At 38.3% G+C, this 17,836-nt stretch overlaps 1 protein-coding gene across 2 annotated transcripts in view; it reads left to right on the top strand.

Annotated features, from left to right (window-relative positions):
* Positions 1-17,836, top strand: part of CHST9 (carbohydrate sulfotransferase 9) — a 95,673-nt gene that overhangs the window by 32,520 nt on the left and 45,317 nt on the right. The gene's annotated exons all lie outside the window — the stretch shown is intronic.

Raw genomic sequence — 17,836 nt, forward strand, 5'->3', positions numbered from 1 at the left:
CTTTTGGGTCTCTAAACATAAGTAGTTTATGCATTTAATATTTTGGGATCTTAAAAATACATAATTTGGATAAAACAACTTAGCAGTAATTCAAGCTTTCCATAAGGGCTTTCTACATCAGTTTAAAAATTATCCCGTTGTTTAAAAGAAACCTGAGAGGCAAAATCCAACCAAGTTCATGTTTTCTTATACATGGAATGTAAAATTGTAAGTTTTCTAATTTCCTCACTGGATGTTGGAACCTTGGATTACAAGTGGGATTTTAAGCCTCCCCTTCCCTTTCCCTTAGAAGGAAGATGGTGGTATATTCCTTTCCCTTTTGAGGAAACATCTAAGCCAAAGGATAAAATGTCTTTGTTGATGTTCAGTTAATGTTTCCCTTCCCCGCATCTTAGTGGTGTGACTTTGCTAGTATGTAGGGGACTAACCATATTGAAAAGTTTGATTCTGATTTTTATGATCTTGTAGTTGTCTTTTTTTTCTTCAGTATTTTATTCTTCAGAGTTGTTTGTTCCTTTTGTTTTCATGAGCAGCAGTAAAAACTCTTGGCTTGGAAAAAACTGCAGGACATTATGGGAGTTTGATAGCATCTTCCTACACTTGGCATCTTTGACTTTCAGCAATTTCAAACATTAGCTTAAGGCAGGTATTAGCAGCATGGATGTTGATTCTTAAAATTTGCTTTAAAAGGTACTGGTAATCAGGCTGGGTCCTATTCTGATGTTTTCCATTTAGTAGGTATGGTGATGGTTGTATGTTATGATGGTACTTCCTAGAAAAAAATGACAGCCTTTGTTCTTTTTACCTTGTTATTTCTGTGAATGAATTATAGAATTGCTACAGAGGGGGGAAAAAGTACTGTGAATCTGAAATGCTATAGAGAGGGAGGGTAGTGGGAGAAAAATAGCACTGCAGATATGACTAATTAAATTAGCGATCTGTGCTACTTTAATAAAAATTTTGAAGATGTATAGACCATACTATGACCTTCATGTTTGCAATTAACAATAACTGAATCTAAAGTGTGATTCAAAGTATACCCTAAGATTTGTATGCGATAGAGGTAAATAAAAATTACAATAAAAATAAAACTTTTTGCATTTATTTTACTATGTGGCACAGTTCTGTTAGAGTCTTTTGCCTTTTGATATCAAATATATTTGTAGCTTAAATTATGATTGCCAGCTCAGACTGCAGTTATTCTCATATGAACAGGTCATGGCAATCAGAGCCTAAATACAGTATATTGAGGACAGATCTCTGGAGCCAGTGGAACAGGGGTTCTTTGGACAGAAAGTACAGAGGGATGCTGTCAGGTGGAACCGGAGTGGAGTTCAGACAGAGTGTTTTCCAAATGAGGAGACATATTTTGTGAGGCATGAAGGTAACAAAGGCTGAGAAGGACAAACTAACTATCTGAGAGAAATCCTTTTCAATTAAAGTAGAAGACAAGCTCAACTTTCCAAACTCAGAGTATGCCAAGAATTCTGGGTTTTGCTGTTAACAGGGCATGGACTGTAGCTCTGGAAAATATGCTGGTAGTTTTACCTAAAATCTTGCTCTTGTTGCAGAAAACTGGTAATTCTTGGGAGTTGTGTGCAGAGCCAGTGAGGTGTAGACACTTGAAGGCCCCTCTGTATGTCCAAGCAAATAGTGAAAGGAATGAACTTGAAGTGTGCAATAGCAGAAACAGGAATCTCATAGGAAAAATGTATGCACAAAGAAAAGACTTCACTGCACCCGTTGTTACAGGAAACTGATTTTGTTTGATTTGTTAAATGAGGAGTGTAAAGAGCAATGAAGTCAGACATACCTTGGTAATGTCTGTGAAACAAAAGCTCTTCTTGCCCCTTAGAAAAGGGCAACAGAGTTTCAGCTGACTGGCAGATAATTGAGTGTAAGTTGTAAGGTGAGAAGTGTAATGAAAAAAAGGCATTGTTACTTATGTGGAGAACCTCAGTGCATTAGGTATCACCACAAAATTCAGTATGTGCAGGTAGGATGTTAAATTGTAGAAGAGAGCACTAAACCTGCATGTTCAGTATGGTATGAGGAGTTTCGTACCACATAGCTGACTCTGTGGAAATTCAAGTCAAGTCTGGTCATTCAAAATAAAAGCAACATGGGTATTATTCCCTGTTATGGTTTTGCCCTGCAGGGTGGCTAATTCCTCTATAACCACTCTCACACTCCCCCTCCTCCTTTGTATTTTCTTCCCCTCCTATAAGGAGGGGGATGGATGGACCCCGTGGTATGGAGCCATGTGGCTCCCCTATAAGGAGGGGGAGAAAATAAAATGGAAAGGGCTCAAGGGTTGAGATAAAGACAGGGAGAACACTCAACAGTTATCACCACAGCCAAAATTATCAGATTCAGCATAGGAAGATCAATGTAATCTTTTGCCTTTTACTAACAGACTAGAGCAGTGAGAAACTACAAGAAAATTAGGAACATCTTCCCCCCATCCACCCTATTCCACCTCCTCCCCTCGAGCGGCACAGGGGAACCAGGGAATGGGGCATGTGGTCAGTCCCTAACACTTCATCTCCACTGCTCCTTCACGGTCACTCTCTGCCCTCCCACGGGATGCCATCCTTCCTGAACTGAGCCTGCGGGGGTTGCCCACAGGCAGCAGCTCTTCAAGCACTGCTCCCATATGGCTCCATACCACAGGGTCCATCCATCCCCCAAGAGCAAACTGCTCCAGCACGGGTACCCCACGTGTGGGCGGCAGCTCTCCCCAGAACCCCTGCTCCTGCGTGGGCTCTTCTCCATGGGCTGCAGCTCCAGCCCGGGGCCTCCTCCAGGCCACATCCACCTGCTCCACTGGGGGCTCCTCCACGGGCTGCAGTGTGGAGATCTGCTCCATGTGCTGCATGGGGACCCATGGGCTGCAGGGGGACAGCCTGCTCCACCAGGGGCCTCTCCACAGGCCACAGGGGAACTGCTGCTGTGTGCCCGGAGCACCTCCTGTTCTCCTGCTGCACTGACCTTGGGGGCTGCAGGGCTGCTTCTCACTCCTCTCTCCTAGCTGCTGTTGTGCAGCAGGTTTTTCCCTTTCTTAAATTATGGAGGCCCTACTACCAGTGTCTCTCACTTGCTCAGCTCTGACCAGCAGCGGGTTCCTTTTGGAGCCAGCTTGAGCTGGCTCTGATCTGACATGGGGCAGCTGCTGGGCTCTGCTCACAGAGGCCACCCCTGCCTGCTACATAAATCCAATACATTCACTAATCAGCATAGCTGACTCATCTCATTTGGTGAAATAGTAGGTGAGGTTTATTTAGGTCTTTGAAGAACTGAAACTCCTCAGGAGAGAAATTATATTTGTTAGCTTTAAATTACTTTTGCAGACATCATTGTAGGATACTTTTTTGAGGTGTTGTTGCCTATAAGTGGAGCAGTTTGGGGGGAGGGTAGGCAGTACAAATTACTGTAATGTTCATGGGGTGCGGAAAGATCTGTCTAACTGCATACAGCAGCATTTCACTGGTTTGGTCCCCATGGCAGGGACTGTGGTATTTAAAGAAGTTATCTTCTGGCCGGGGAGGAAAGGATCTACTCTTTTCTCTCTATTTTACTGGGGGATTCGGAGGCTGGAGCAAATGTATTCTTTACTGAATGTGCCCTGCATCCTTTAGTTGGTTCCTTATAACAGGGTGCAACTTTAAAATACTGCCACAGTTACAAATGCTGTCATGTAAATAATAGGAGAGGAAGAAAAAAAAAAAAAAAAAAGAGAGAGAGGGGAAAAAAAAAAAAAAAAGATAATTATTTTGGACCTTTTTAAGCTATTGAGACCCTTAGAAACAAGAGAGATTTATTCTGTTGTAAGCCTGTGAAGAATCCCCAGCTGTGAGATAAAACAGCAAATTTCCACAGAACTGGCTAAAGGTAATAGAACAGCTAAAAGAAATTAGGTAAGAATACTGGAGTGAGATAGCCTTGCATATCAGCAGGATTAGTGACTGAGCAGGAAAAAGAAAGAATTAGTAAAAAACAGCAGTGTATTAGCAGAGAGGTATAGTGATTTGAGAACTGGTCTTAATATTTACAAAATAACTCTTTTGTGGCAGACAACTGAAGTGTTGACTTTAGTACTAAAGACACACTGAGACTTGTATGTTAGAGCAGGAAATACAGGAACACACATTAATAAAATTACATCAAATCTCTAAATAAAAATTTAAGTTTGAAAATAATTTCATTTTATGACAATTATGGTTCTGTTGGGCGATAGCAAAACTTGTATCACTCTTTTGTGTGTTTTGTGTTCTCTGTCTAAAATAACAGAAAGCGTATAAGGAAGGAGATAAAACTTGCAATACAGAGAACCTTCCTCCAATACCCTGAAAACAACCTGGGACAAGGTTAAGTAATTCTTCAAAAATGAATTGCGTTATTCCGTCTTCTAGGACAATGTTCTCTTTATACCACGGTGTGGAAGGTGGTGTCTGCACAACCTAGCACTGTATTGACAAAACAGGATTCGGGTCTCTTGTCTGCTCAGATGCTTTCCCCATTTGCCTGTTGACAAACTATTGCTTCTTGGGAAAACACTTTGGGTATATCACCACACCTCCTCTTTGAAGTCTTCTCAGTTTCTACCACTCTGTTTTATTGGTGAGACAGCTAAAAACAGCTATACACGAGTATGATAGCAGGAAAATAGTATTTTAGTGAATGAGTTAAAGATAAAGAATCTGTATGGAAAGTATAAGGTGGTCTTTCTGTGAAGAAGTAAGCCCTTCCCAGTAAAAGCTGTGTTTCGCTCTTCCCACACATTAAGCGCAGTGCTACTCTGCTTGAGTAGCCACTAACAGCATTTTAAAACTTTGCAACATTTTAGCCTGGATATCGGCTAATTGTCCACTGTACTGGCAAGGAGACTTAATGGTTTAATGGTTCCTTTGTCTTTTTAAGGCTCAGGTGATCTATCCAGCACAATCTGGTGGGCTCAGCTGATCTATCTGGTACAATCTGGTGGGATCAATGGGTGAGGTAACTCAGGAAGGGAAGGAGAGGGTAAAAAGAGGGGTGAACTATCAAGTATTCTTTGCTAAGGACAAAGTAGGACTGGAAACCTGTGATGAGAATGCGAAATGAAATAGATTATCTGTACTCTAAGGGTTTTTCTGTGTTGTACAGAAACATGCAATACTTGCTTCTGTTAAATGCTACTAGAACAGGTGTGGGGTGTCTTAGTTCTCATATTTCATTGTGGTAGTCTAAAATGAAAATATCTTTTATTTTGCCTGGATAATGTCAGGCAATATTAGTCCACTATTGCATTATTATATGCCTTTCTTACCCTAGAACATCAATGCTGCTTTTGTCATGCTGTAGCATAGTATTTATTTATGCTCTTGATTAAGGCACTAGGACATGTGGAGAGTATATTTCACGTGATAAGGGTGGCAGATACGTTTGTTGTTGGTTTTTTTTTCCTACTTCTCATGAGGTGTAATTACCAGAATGCATTTACTACTGGATTCAAAACTAAAACTATTTTTTGCATTAATTGCAAAATTCTTTTTAACTTTCTTTTTAACTCTCAGTATCTCAGTAGACAGGTAATTTGGTATGGTTTTCCTGTATTAAAACTGACTGTTAGGAGTTAAAGATGAAAGCTGTTATCTTTCTGTATCTCATCTGAAGAATGATGGTCTTTTTATTCTCTCCAACCCACCTGAAATCTAAAGTATAAGGGAAAAATAACTTGGACTTCAACATGGAGTTAGTACTGCTACAAAATTATTAATATTAAAGCAGAATTACCAAACTGGAAAGCACTATCCTGTAAACTTAAAGGAGCACCAGGTTTGATCTATTTTTTTTTTCTTTCTGCAGAAATGTTTGATCTTCTAAATGAAACTGAATCTCTTCTTCCTTAAATTAATTTCAAACAAACATTGTAATGTCATTACAATATATTTGCAAGATTTCAAACCAAATAGTTCTTCATTGATGGAATAGCCATCTGGTACACCTAAGTTATCCAGAGACCAATGCTAGGGATACAGGTCATCATCAAATATGACTTTTAATACAGTATCAGAGATTACATATGTAAAATTTTTTGATTAATAAAGCATTTTAAAGTTAGCGATTTCTAGCCTTAAAAACATTGAACTTATTAATTATTATTATTATTAATAAACTTTAATTAGTGATACCTTGATATACTAGTGTATAAAACAGCTTTTATTTGGGGCAAGTCACTTGTTTGATTATGTATACACTTAAGTACCTTCAGGCTGCAAAACTTTTTTAAATACAAATGAAGGGTGCAAAGCAGCAACAAGGTTGTTTAGACCTAGATACTTGGCAACTACAGTGTGCTCTAAATTGTATCCACAAATAGTGACTTCACTGTGTTGGAGGCGCCCTGGGCTAACTTCAAGCTAGGTAATTTGTGTATAAGTAGTAGGCTTGCTGCAGCCTCATTATTTCATAGTAATTTAGGGCTCATGATGTATGCTACTTCCCAGATCATTTGGTAGACATAATTCAGTTCTCTTGTAATCTTTCAGTCCTTTGAAATTGCTACTCCATCTCTGTGTTTATCAAACACAAGGATTTTTGAGCAGCCAGAATTTTTTTCCCCAGTTCAAGACAACCAATGTGTCATAAGCTGCTAAAACTATATTGCATCCTCTTCATCTTCCCTTAATAAAATAAATAAAACCAATGAACCAAAATTTTACAGGGCATAATTTGGTCTTCTCCACTAAACAGTCATGGCTTCGTTCCTTCTGGTCATTTCTGCAGCGTGGAAGGGATGGAGCCTGGGAGGAAAAGCTTTTCTGCACTGTGTGTATCAGGCAGCCAGCCAGCTTTGTGCAGACCTTGAATGTTTTCACTCAATCCTTCTAATGTCAGTATCCAAAGTAAAAAGTACAGTCTCTTTCTGTGTATTACATGCTATTTGAGTACGAGAATTTGATGATGAAATGAGGTGAATGTTGCTTCAACTGTAGGCACCAAACATAGCCTAAGTCAAGATGAGGTGCTGTGAACAAGACTCCAACTTCTTGCTTTTGATGCTGAGTTTGGGTGCCTATAAGTTACCTGTAGTTTCTGAAGCTTCTAAGAGTTCTTATGCTGTCATGTTCAGGACATGTCCCTGCATATTCTGCAGTCACACCTTGGACCTCCTCAAATACAAGTGGGAGAATGCTTCTGTTATGGTGAGTTCTCAGTTAATGCACTTAAAGGCATGAAGTCATTATTGCTTGATCAAGCAAACAAAATTCTCTTGATGACATTGCTGGCACTAGCTTAGTCCCCAGCATTGCCTATTTGGCTTCATCTCAGCCTTCTCACAGGAAACCATGACTTTACCTAAGGAATCTTAGACCAGAACTGGTGCCAGAAACATGCTGACAGGCTGTTACTTTTGCTTTGGGCAACATTTTCTTGGCACTTTGTAATAAGAATAAATAGAGCTGAACATTGATAGAAACAAGCTATACTTTTTTTTCAGTCTAGCTGGTGGACACTTCAAAACCCCAGTATCACATATAGCCCACTTTTTAAAAAAATCTCTGCTTCATCATTCAAGAATTCAGTGGTTAGCACTTCTGAAAATGCTGAATGCAAGCTTCTCTACCCCTCTAAGTGTATATACAGTAATGTCTTCCAGAAGTATTCAGCATCCATTTTTTCACATAAAGAATTGAGAAGGGCTTGAACGTGTAATCTGGAGGGCACCAAAGCAGTAGTGAGGAAGTGTCACTGTTGGTCTCTGAAGGCCCTTTCTCCCTATGAAGACTACTTTCTTTATGGTATTGATGGTATTTGCATCCATGTGTGTTCCCTGTGATTATGATTATACTAGTATCTAAGCCAGAAATTTGCACTGAAAATTCCATAGCACTGGTTACTGTCACTTTGTCAAATTTCTGTGTTCGTTTTTAGGCCAAAACTTCACAGGCAAAGGCTTATTTGCATTAGAAACAGAGAAGATTTGCAGGTCTATTCTGACATTCAGAATTTTCTCATTTCAGCAGAATGCATGAAATATAATGTTTGGAGTTCCCAGTGTTGTGTGTGTACTGCTGCTTCTTGCATGATTTAAGGGCTACAACCTAAATTTCCAGATGCATATATACTGATACTGATTCTCTCCAAATTGATCATTCTGTCTTCATGGACGCAAAAGGGTCCTACAGGGGTGGAATTTATTCTCATCCAGTTGAATTACAGGGAGTATCAGCGCTCCAGAATTCTTGGGAATTTATTCAGGTAGCTCTTTACTTTAAGCCAGTCACAATCACAGAACAGTTGAGGTTAGAAGGGACCTCTGGAGATCATCTGGTCCAATTCCCTGCTCAAGCAGGGGCACCTAGAGCACATTGCACAGGATCACCTCCAGATGAGTTTTGAATATCTCCAGAGAAGGAGACTCTACAACCCATCTGAGCAACCTGAGTCAACCTCACAGTAGAGAAGTTTCTCCTCATAATCAGATGGAATCCTCATATTCCAATGGAAAGTCCACACAGCAAGAGTGCTGTATTTCATCTATGTATATCAGCTTCACAGCAGAAGTTAAAATTGCTGTTAATTCTCTGTAGGCAAGCAGAGACAGAGTGGAGGGAAAAACGTCTTTCTTCATGTTAGCTAACACTACTTAAGCTGCTGCATAGTTGAGACTTATTGCATTTTTTTTAGATGAGGCAGCAGGTCCTGTTAATACCGTAAGAAAATTGGAGAATTTCATCCTGCTGTCTTGGACCAAAATAATGATGTATAGCCTTGTTTGTGCTAGGGCTGTTTCGTGTTTTCCAGTTCAGCTGAACTGGTAATACTCATTAGGTAAAAAGAGCCGTTTAAGTTACATTCCACTAATGGGGCTCCTTCACCTCTTTTGTTACATAGGACTTTGTAATATGTAACTTAAACCCCCTTCAAGCCATTGATAAATCTCCATAGATGTGACAGAGTAGGATGACCATGGAAATGAGTGGCTTCATTTACATGATAACCCTCAATGGGTGAATGTGAAGTGGGCAGGTGGGTGTGAGTTAGTTGGTTTGTTTGATGAAGTGTTTGTGAAATTAGTATCTTGTGGTATGATCTAGAAAAGGCATAGGAGTATGAATTTTTATGTGGAAGTGTAAATCTTCACATAAGCTTATACCAATAAGCATAAACAGTATGCTGATTCACTTAGGCATATAGAATATTTTTTTTCAAATTTTATATAATAAATACATTTTTGTTCGTTTATCTGAATATTAGCTAATGCTTCCATAGTTGAACTATTCCTAATGAAGACAATTGGTGTCTTAATAACTATTTCAGTAGCTATGAGGCTGAACATTTAACCTTGATTTTAATTCCTATTGCACAATTCTATTATCCAAAAGATTCATGTTCCAAATGAAGCTGTACTGTGCAAACCATAGACTGTGCTGGTTTTGCTTATTTTTTTCTAGCTTATCCATATTCCGTTACAGGAGTCTTGTGGTTTTGTTATGTTTTGTTTTGTTTTGTTTTGTTTTTTTAATGCAGCTATTGCAAGCTAGTTTTCTTGTCTTAAGTCTCTGTGTTCCTCATGGCACTTTTTAACAAAGAGAAACATTAAGCTTAAATGAACATCTCCAGGTAGCCTAGCAACAGGATATGATTAATAATACCTTTCACCTAACTATATGCAGATAAATGTCTGAAAGTGAAAGCAAATTCAGAATTGGTTGGCCAGACCCTGGTAGTGCCGTGAGAAAGAAAAGGTAAAATGTGATAATATTGTGTGATCTTTGTTAAAAATACAAGGAGAGAAAATAATAGATATATTTAATGGGTTGGATCTGCCTTAAGGAGCAAAATACAGAGCAAAACAGCTTTTTATTTTTTTCTTTCTAACACTTAAAAGGCACACTAAGAGAAAGTCTGAATGCCCTTGCTTCTCATTACTGGTTATCATCACTAATTTACCAGCCATGTTTTTCATATGTGCGATCAGAAACAATCAGTAGTAATTACTAGGTCATCACAGCTAAAATGAAATGTAGTATAAATGAAATGTAGTATAATTTAATATACAGTTAATGGCTTTATAGTATCATGCCAGTGCTTGTAGACCTGGAATGGTTATTAGTGCTTGGTGCTGTACTTTAAAATGTATGTTTACGTATATGTACAGACACAAAACTTTGGATGTAGCATTAAGTTTATAATGAAAAATTTATAGCAGAGGAAAGGAGGAAGAGTTGCTATGGCCATTGTGTTAAATGGCAGTGCATTATTTAGCTTTCCATATTTTTTTAACAAAAAAGACCAATTCCTTCTCTTGTATGTGTGTGTACACACACACACATAATGTAAAATTAGAAATAGTTTTCATGTGCTCAGAATGTGTCAGCATCCGAATTGGCCACATGCAATTCATTCCCATTTTATATTCATTCTGTATAAAGAAGGGACACTGTGGGAGTATGGTGAATATGAATTCATTTAAAGCTCATTTTGTAATAGTGGGAAATTGCTATTTGTATAGGAGTAAAATGGAGTAATACATTTATTTATATGCTGAATATAGAAGATCTAGTTATCTTGAGACAATCCCATGGACTGGCATAAAATCATAAACATTTGCCTTTAGAGAAGAAATAATGTATTACAATGCGGAAGCACAAATTTTTGTCCTGCACTACAAAACCTGCATAACCTGCTTTTTCTATTTTCAAATTACTTAATTATACCGATCGTGCACTATCTTCTGTGTGAAATCAGGAGAGCTGTTCTTTCCAGTTCATAGGATGGTATGTATTTGTATTTGCTGTTCAATGACACGGTGAACCTTTCCATCTGTTACAGTAGTTTTAGGGGAAATATTATGGAAAGTTAACTACTGATAGTACTCCTTGCAACTGTCTTGATGTATTTTTCATGGGCTAACATCCATCTGTAATCATTTCAGTCTTCACTTATTTTTTTCTTTACAAAGCTAAATTCTTTACTGTCTGGCAGGATTTTTTTTATTATTATTATTTTTTTTTTTTTTACTGAAACAGGAGGAGAAGCTTTCCTGCATTTAATTGGGAATTTCCTTTTTTGTTCGTATTTGGTAGCCTACTGTAAAAGCATGATCATCCTTTTGAATTAGGAAGCAGGTCTATTTATGAATTTCTGACTCTCAAAGATGTCGGTGTAGGTGTGTTGTGGTGTTTGAGAGATGTAGCAGGGGATCTCTGCCTCGTACCTCAGAGGGTTGCCCTAACCATTGTGAGCTGAAATGCCCTCCTACAACATGCCAGGACCCAGTATTTGTTATCTGTTAGAGCCAATAGTGTCCTCCACTGGAAAACTTTACTACTGTAAGGATTTCCCCCCCAGAACCAGCTATGGTCTTACATAGTACTCTGTCCTCAATTAACCAGTGTTCCTTCTTTCACCTTTCAGTCTTCACCTGATTCATTCTGGGCCTCAGCCGATGCCAACATCTGTAGCCTGTCCTGTACCACTTGCTGCATTTCCTCCTCCCCCCTCTTGTGAACATGTCACTTGGCGGCTCTGCATCCATCACAGACAGGGCGTGATGGGACTGTTGTGGAAGAGTAGGTCTAATCACCTTGGGCTTGTCACCATCAGGCTTGCAGCTGATAACTGTCAATTTACATGACAGGACTAAATTACGGGACAAAAGGCTATTAAATGCTGCATTGTATCACTCCTTGTGTTTACTTGAATATGAAACTGAAAACCATTGATCCTTTCGTCAGTTATCTACAGCTACCTATCACATAGTAGGCATTCATTTTCTTGCCTGATAGTCAGTGTAGCGCACTGTGGGCTGGCAGCACGCTGATCATGCAGACATAAAGTCAAATCCTGTGTTTTGCTTTCTTCATTTAAACAACACCCGAACCTGTCATTCTGAGGGGTTCTCTAGCATGTCTCTCTAGTATTAGTGGAAAGAATTCCTGATCAAGAAAAAAATATCATCCTTAATCTTCAAGTCTGAGACTCCTCTTTTTGAAATTACTGTAAGCTGTGGCACTAATTAACCTGAGATAAGATGATGACCTAATTTCTCTAGTTCTGTTGTATGAAATCTCTTTGGAAATCTGCTTGTAACCTAGCCTAACTGTGGTTATGCAAATGGCTTCTGTTACTTCTCTGAAATAGCATTCAACAAAGGCTGTCCACAGAACTAGTTTGACTTGTATCTCAGCTGATTATTTATTCTCAGAGAATTACAGCTTCTGCTTGTTGAAAGCTATTCATGTAGCTGTTTCCCAGCTATATTTACCTTCTAGATTGAGTTAGCTGTCTTTGCTTGGGTCTTCTGTCCTTAATTACACTTGTAGGATTTTGGTTGAAAACCACAAAACAAGAAAAGAGAGAAACTACAGTTCCCTTTTTGGACTGTATGTGTAGAGTCACTTTTTAAGGTCACGGAAGAGAGACATTTATATGGGGTATGTAAACTTAGATGAGATCAGAAGTGATTGTTTTCAGACAAACTTCATTTTCCAACCAGTCAATTTTAAAATGGAGTATTAGTAATAACAAAACAGCTGCGTGCTACAATTTTACAAATGCATGAGATTTTGTTGTATAGTTCAGTTCTGGAATATAATATGGTTATGCAGGAAAAACAATTTTGAAGTGAGAAATGACCAGTGTTGGGGGGAAGAGGGAAGGGAATAAAGCTTCACATCAAATAAAGCCAGATATGAAAATCTTCCCATGCAGTACTTTTCTGTGGCTCATAGTATTTGAAGAGGTGGATGCAATAGTTCTCAATGAAATAGTAATAAGGTTCTGTGTCCCCAGAGTAAATAGTAATGAAAGAGTAAGTGCATGTTTGTTTTTTTTTTTGCATGTTACCTGTCTAAATTTTCAAATGTCATTTGTGACCTGTCTCAGTCCATCTTTTGTAACTCAGCTGAAACCCTGTATACGAACCTCTTTCTGAAAGTACTGTAAATCTTCCCTGAATTTGAGGCAAAAAGGTAAGTGTGTAATGCTGAATCTTCTTCTGGTTTTAATGTGAAGCAGAGTTGTGGTTCTTGTTTCTTTCAGAATTCCAAGGATTGTGGAAATCAGGTTCTCTGAAAAATGTAGAGGAAATGAGTATTTTTTTTTTTTAATTTCCAAAGTGTGTGTCTTTTGCCCCCTCTGCTCTCTACTTCAGCTGCCAAAATGCTTTAGTATCCATCTCTGACTTGCACTGAAGTGCTTCATGCTTCCATCAGTAAAACAGGTGTCCCTGTGTTCCAGTTGTAAGTTTGACCGTTGTGGTACAGAACACCCTCAGGATCTTATGTTGTTGAAAATCTATTGCATCAGCTAGGAGATCCACTTTCTAAATCGCTTGTTACTGGGTAGCATGACTCCCACGTTCCTTGTGTCTCAAGTATCAGGAGACAGAATTAGAGCAGCTTACCTCCCTAATATCTCTCCAAGGATCCCCTGTTTGGTAGTGTAACACTTACAATGCAATCATTAATCTTAATATTTTCGTTGTTGTGGAGATCAGTGACATTCACACAAGTCTGAGCAAATCCATTTTATTCATTGAACCCCTTTCAGCATATACATAGTGTTACTGTATGGCCTTGCAGAATTTTCAGTTTCCTAGGTGTCTGAAATGTTAAATATTTATTTCTTTTTCCTTGGTCTAAGTAAAAGTGGCTTATTTAATAAAAGAAAGGGGGGAAAAAAAGGAGAGAAAGAGGAGGTAAATAGAGCGATTCGGATTGCTTCTGTGTGCAGCTCAGGCAGAACACCATTGTTTCTCTTTTTTCACATCAGCATTTGCTTAGTATTCCTTGATTTCAGCTGCACCATGCTGCCTTTTGTTTGTGTGTATTTTTCTCTAGATCAGCCTGTCTTTATTAGAATCGTTTTTATTATGATTTTTTTATGTCTTAATATTGAGAGTCAGATCTCTTCTGACTTCATTTCTTCAGTCTTTCTTCTGTTCTCTCCTCAGCAGTGGTCATACATTTCTTTTGCTGAACACTTACAATCATTTGTTCTTGGTGCTGACAATCCATCTCTTGTTCAGACAATGTAACTGGCATATGACAACATCATCCTTCTGCTGCCAACTGAAGCTTTTTAAGTAGTTTCACATGTAGCTGAATTGGCAGATAAAAAATAATTATCTTTATTGTTCCTTGGCTGTTTGAGAAGCAGTAGCATGTTACCAAAGTATGATAATGGGGGGTTGGTGTTGTCCTGGGCTATTGGGTTGGGTGATATGGGGTTTTTAACAATGTGAGTTTTGTTTTGTTTGGTTTGTGTGTGTGTGTTTGTTTGTTTTGAGTGGTTGTTTTTTTGCTGGGGAAAGTTATTTTGACTCAAGGAGAATATGCTTAAGGAAAAAATGTGCTAGCTGTACTCAGTAAGTCTCATAGTCTAGTAGGACTTTCAAAATGACATAAAAATACAGTTCTCAGCTATCAGTCTTATTTGAGAGAGTAAAGATTGAGTGGACAAAGCTCACATGTCTATTTAAAACAAACAGAGACCCCCATTTTTTCTGCTTTTGATCTTTTTTGGTGACTGAGGAACCTCTACTTGGTCTGCAATATATAACTTCTCAAATCATTTCTGATGTTTGCAGGTGCAGGGCAGGGGTTATGTGCTTATAAGCTTAGTAGTCAGGGAAGAGTATAAAAGGGAGGTCACACAAGAGGTCATCCTCCCAGGGAATGGCAAAACCAAATCTAAAGAACTCAACAACAAATGATAAAGAGAATAAGGGATATGAATGGGTTCTGGTCAAGAGGCATAACAGAAAAAGGCATGAGAAGAACTGGCTTGTGCAGAGTCAGGCATGGACCTCAGAGCTCAGTGTCAGCAGTGTTCTTGCCTCCTCCATCTGCAGGAGGTAGGACCTCAGAGCTAACAAATGAGGTTTGTGAATTGTTGTAGTTGATTTTTTCCTTCTATGAAACTTGTGCTTAGCTTGTGACACTTCAGCAGACCCTGAAGTCAAGAGGGACTTTTCATGTGATTAAAGTTAAAGGGAGTGCTGAAGTGCTCTGGTTGGTTGATTTGTGCTCCTTGCTGCAGAATTGAGTTTTAGCACATGCAATATAGTAAGGTCAGAAGAGGCAGATTTAAGAAGAAAATTTGCTACACCCTGTCTTCCATTTCTGGGCTTCTTTCCATGAACCTTATCCCCATGGTGCAGACATTTCTTTTCCCATAGCAGGGTCCATTTTTTGAGAGTGTTCTGTGACAAACTGCAAGAGTTAGTGAAATTGGAACCATAAAAAGACACCAAATGGTAGATGCACAGAGAGGTGGAGTAGAAGATTATTTTCCTCAGACTTAATAACGGAACCATAAGCAATAAGGCAAACAGGCTTAGAAAGGATAGATCTAGCCAGATTGCTTTTTTACTTTTTTGATAAGATTATGAAATAAGCAGATGAAAGGCAAGTGATATTATATGTGCATTTTAGTAAACCTTTTGATACTATCTCAGCAAAATATATATGAATAACTAATACATGTTAGCTTGGATAGAAACATGGGCATATGGACTTGAGAATAGTTGGAGGACCGCAAATAATGAGCGATGATGAATTGAGTCGGGATGAATTGTACTAATGAGACTCTGCAGGAGTCAGGATTTAAGCCCAAGTTTTAATCTTTAACATCTTTATTACAGCATCTCATCAGCATGCTGTATATACCCCCTCACCCTTGTCAAAAATGCCAGCAAGGCAGAGAAGTAAAATGTTGGCACCTACTGGGATTAGTCCTAGGCAGAGCACAAATTCAAGGATATATTGGAAGTACTCAGACCTCAGAAGTAATAAGGCTAAATAACACTTCTTTTTTTTTTTTTTCCCCCAATTTATTTTAAGAAGAGAGAATGAACTTGCTACTAATGCTTATCGCCACAGAAAGCTGTAGTGAATAGTGGATTAAACAACTGAATGACAGAGGAGTAGCAGCAGCAGCGTTCAGCTGGGTGCCAGGAATACTTAAATTGAAGGGAGTTCAGTTTTTTGTCAGAGATGTGTAGCATGTTATTGAACACCTTCCTAAAGAAAGTTACTTAACGCCTTGCTGCTGGAGACATCCCTTGTTGCAATGGAAAAAAACAACACAATGTGCCGAGTGATGGAAAGTAGTCTGCATTACTTCTGTCCCTGCAGTCTTCGCCTACAGATCTAGCCCCTAGACACATGGCTAACAGTATCCTATATAGCAAGTGCTACACAGCCCATACAGCCCTATCCTCCCTATCAGCTCTGATGCCAGTAGGTATGCCTGCCAGTAAGTACAGCACTGCCAGATGTTTGGTGGTCTTCTTGTGTCCACACCTACTTCCCTGAGGACTTGCAATTAAAGGGGGAAATGTTAGCATGCACTTAACATTTTATACACATTGTCTGCAACACAGCAAAAGTGCTCAGCAGTGTTATTAGGAATGACCAGGAAACAGTTTAGGCTGAATAACTAGTACCGGAGCGCTGTTGCTCAGAGATGTTAACACTAATGAAGCGGAATGTTTATGATGATCCTATTCTAAATGCTATCAAAGCAAGCAGGGATGAATTAGGCCTGTTCAGATATTTATTTTTTTTTCAGGATATTTTCAGCAAAATGTGTTTTTCTTGTTAAAATCAGCACTCCTGGAAGAACTTTTTTTTTCATTGACACGTTGTCACTGAGTATTGAAATAATTATTTCAATTTTTCTGGAACTTGTTTGTATCTTCAAAATATTATTAGGTAAATGCTAATAATTCACTTACAAATCACGTAGCGAGTGCATAACATGAGGTGAATGCATACTAGTGTGTTACAAGTGATTTAGAAAAAAAATAATACTGTGTAAATCTGTCAATGATACAATAATTAACATAGTGCTGATTTTTTTTTTTCCCTACATAAATCTGCCCCTCTTGGATTGTAACAGAAGATTATCACTTGCACATAAATAAATGTGTACAACTGTAATTGATTTGCGAGGAAATAATGGAAAAGTGAAGTTAGCAATAAAATTTTTCTTAACATTTTCATAGAGGATATTGTGAAAAAAATTTTGACTTCTCAAATTTCAGTGCCTAGAAACGAGCTTATTTAAAGTTTCCTCTGTAAATGAAATGATTTATTTATCAACCAGTGACTGCTTGATTAAATGACTGCTTTAGTTAAGTGGGCATATAGAATATCTTGTCTATGCATTGGGAAATAAAAAAAAAAGACATAAAAGGAAATGGCAATAGCAATATTTTACCTTGAATTAAAGACAAAAAAAAAAAAAATCGTGAGCCATTGTGGCAGAAATCTAAATTCCCTAACCATCTTGAGAAAATTCTAGATATATTATTACAAAATTCATCAAACTGATTTTGCTATTCATTTCTTGTGGCAGTTGTAATATACATATCAGCCTAAATAGAAAATACTGTATACAGGCAGTAAGCAATTAATAGCATTTCGATACTGAAAGTTTGGCAAACATGGTTAATAATTTTTCTTCAGTGAGGAAATGTTGCAGGTTCTTTCTGCCACTTCTTGTAATTAGGACTGTACGAGATGTAATTAAGCCCTATTATATATGTCTCACACTGCTGCTGCTTGTCTTCTTAAATCTAAATCTAAGCCAAAAGAAAAACAAACTGTTTTCTTGCATATCTTCTAGGTTGAGCTGGTTAATCATTTAAAACAAATGATTATGAAATTAATCAGATGTGAAAATACAGCTTTAGTTTTGTGTGTAGCTTGAATTTATGGGGGGGGGGGGGGGGGGGCGGGAAGGAAGAAAATACAATTAGAATAGTAAAAGATGGGAATTGCATATAGATTATGCATCACTGTAATGCCACAAGGAAAATAAATAATTAGTTTGAAAG

The sequence above is a fragment of the Netta rufina genome (genome assembly GCF_964035555.1).
Source record: "Netta rufina genome assembly, chromosome: 2".
Classification (NCBI taxonomy): Eukaryota; Metazoa; Chordata; class Aves; order Anseriformes; family Anatidae; genus Netta; species Netta rufina.